The following is a 2,500-nucleotide window of genomic DNA, read 5'->3' as shown; positions in this document are numbered from 1 at the left end:
TGCAGGTCGGAGGGATTAGCATGGAGTCCACGCTCTGACCGCAGAGAAAGAAATGGACGTGTCCGTCTTTGCCCCCCCCCCCCCCCCTCCCCCAATCACCTGCCTCCCTCCCTCCCTCCCTCCCTCCCCCTAAAAATGTTACCAGCCACGCAAGGCTTCTCTGCCTCAGCTTAGACACAAGGCCATGGTTCCAAAAGCCCGTGTAAGTATACTTACCTCCAGGACTTCGGGCCTTGACCGATCTATCTGCCCTGGCGACCTGTGCTGTATCCGGTGAACCATGTCCGTATCAACGCTCAGCCTATATCAGAGACTGACATAGTATAGCTCGTGAGCTTACAGTTAGGCTAACTGCTAAGTAAAAGCTGTTGGAGGCAAGATTGCACTCGCTCTTAGTGCTGCAGCCTTTTGGGGGGCTTGTCAGCCTTAGGGGACCATCCCACCAGCTCTGACTGTCCAAAAAGCCTTCTGGGTCGAGAGAGTGGGGGCATGTAACTTGGGCACGACACACTCCACTATCATCAAATTCCAGCCCAGAAAGTTGGGACAGCAGTTGCCTCCTCTGCTGTTTCGAAGGTCATAGTCGGACACAACTGACTATCATACATTGAAAAAGATGTTGTAGGTAAAAATGGAGGAATATTTCAAAAGATGAGAGCATGCCCTTTGCCGCACTGTCCATGCCGTTCACGTTATTCACACACACACACACACACACACACACACACACACACACACATTATCATATTCATATATGTCCGTATCGATACTGATTTCTCGTGGAAACAGTGTCATTGCTCGGTCCTTGAGGCGACAGACTGGGACTGAAAGGGACGGAGGAACAGTACAGTTTCGTCTTCTCACAATGCGCGCCCGTCCCTGCGTGGTGGCAACGTCACAGACTGGCCGAGATGAACTGTATGGGTCCCAGAAAGGGACAATGCACACAGTGGTGCATGTCTGTCAATAAGTTGTATTTGATTATTCTGTGTGGGTGGGTGGATGTGTGTGTGTGTGTGTGTGTGTGTGTGTCTGTCTCTCTCTCTGTTGTGTGTGTGTGTGTGTGTGTTTCTCTCTCTCTCTCTCTCTCTCTCTCTCTCTCTGTGTGTGTGTGTGTGTGTGTGTGTGTGTGTGTGTGTGTGTGTGTGAGGCCCCCCCCCCACCTCCCACACATCTGAAACACACACATAACAGACACACGTACGCATGCACATGCACACACACACACCACATATAAAATCACACTAATCCCACCAACACACACACACACACAAACGCTTGCATGCATGCATACATACATATATACATACATGTATACATACATACATACAGACAGGCAGACAGACAGTCAGACAGACATGTGCATATGCGCTTCTCTGTAGCCCACCTTCAAAGTCTTTCAAACATTTTTTCTAACCCTTGTACGCAAGGTTCAATTTCGTTTCAATTTTCACATTTCACAACATCACTGTCGTCCAGCATATACAAAACAGAACAGTTGTACAAAAGAACACCCCACAAATTATCGGTTCATAGTGTATACATTCATAAAGACTGATATGTTTCTTGTCTTTGTAACTTATATTCTTTCAGCTCTGAGACAAGAGATCACATTCAACGGCGATACTTTTGTGCTTCAGGATACTTCGTTTTCGAAGAGGTGTTGTTAACCCTAGCGTGGCCTCCTACGATGGATGGGCAATAGGCACACAGTAAACAGATAACGAGCACGCTTTTACGGTGTGTCTTCTGATTGATGACCACTTGATAACAGACCCCCGGATAGTGTACTGTTGGATGAGTGACGAGTGAGGTAGGAAGGGAAACTGCAATGAAAAAAAAATGTTACAGAGGGGAGAGTGAACTGTTTTGGCAATGAATGAAGTTCTCTTGTTGAGATGATTAAGTATTCTGTATCTGTATCTGTATCTGTAATGGAAACCGAACATGTCGGTGTTTATTTCTTGTCATGCAGACAATGGTTGGCGGGATAGACGAAGACAGGCCAAGTGGAGAAGCGAGATAACTGGTCAGCGCTAGTAACGCCAGTTCGGTGTCAGACTGTGATGATAGATATTGATTTGACACACTCAGTCTGACCTAGCTAGGCAGAGCTGCTGTTACATCAGTCGGCTGTGGGGCAGATGTTCAGCTGACCACACAAAGGCGCACTGGACAATAACTGACCACTGTGCAGATTCTAACCGGACAAATTAAATAGTTCCAGAACTGATGGTTGCAGGAAAGATAATCAACAGGCACACACTCAAAGGATGCTCGACCGGCGCTCAAGAGACAGATGATTACCGAGCAGATGCTTGCTGCTGGGCAGATGACCACTGTACAGCTGATCGCTAGACAAGTGCCCAGTTGACAAATGTTCATAAGACAGGTACCCTCTCAGTTTTGAATTGAAACGTTTGTTCATCTCTCAACATTGTTTGTCTTCATGCACACCCCTCCGCTTTGGTTGTTGTCGAACAGCTTTGACAAATGAGCA

General features: G+C 47.2%; 1 protein-coding gene across 6 annotated transcripts in view; it reads left to right on the top strand.

The window, feature by feature from the left end:
• The window catches only part of LOC143285590 (protein unc-93 homolog A-like), a 151,150-nt gene that overhangs the window by 125,521 nt on the left and 23,129 nt on the right, over positions 1-2,500 (top strand). The gene's annotated exons all lie outside the window — the stretch shown is intronic.

This window comes from Babylonia areolata, chromosome 1, assembly GCF_041734735.1.
Source record: "Babylonia areolata isolate BAREFJ2019XMU chromosome 1, ASM4173473v1, whole genome shotgun sequence".
Lineage (NCBI taxonomy): Eukaryota > Metazoa > Mollusca > Gastropoda > Neogastropoda > Buccinidae > Babylonia > Babylonia areolata.
Note: the sequence above shows the minus strand (reverse complement) of the source record. Positions and strands in the feature narration are given on the sequence as shown.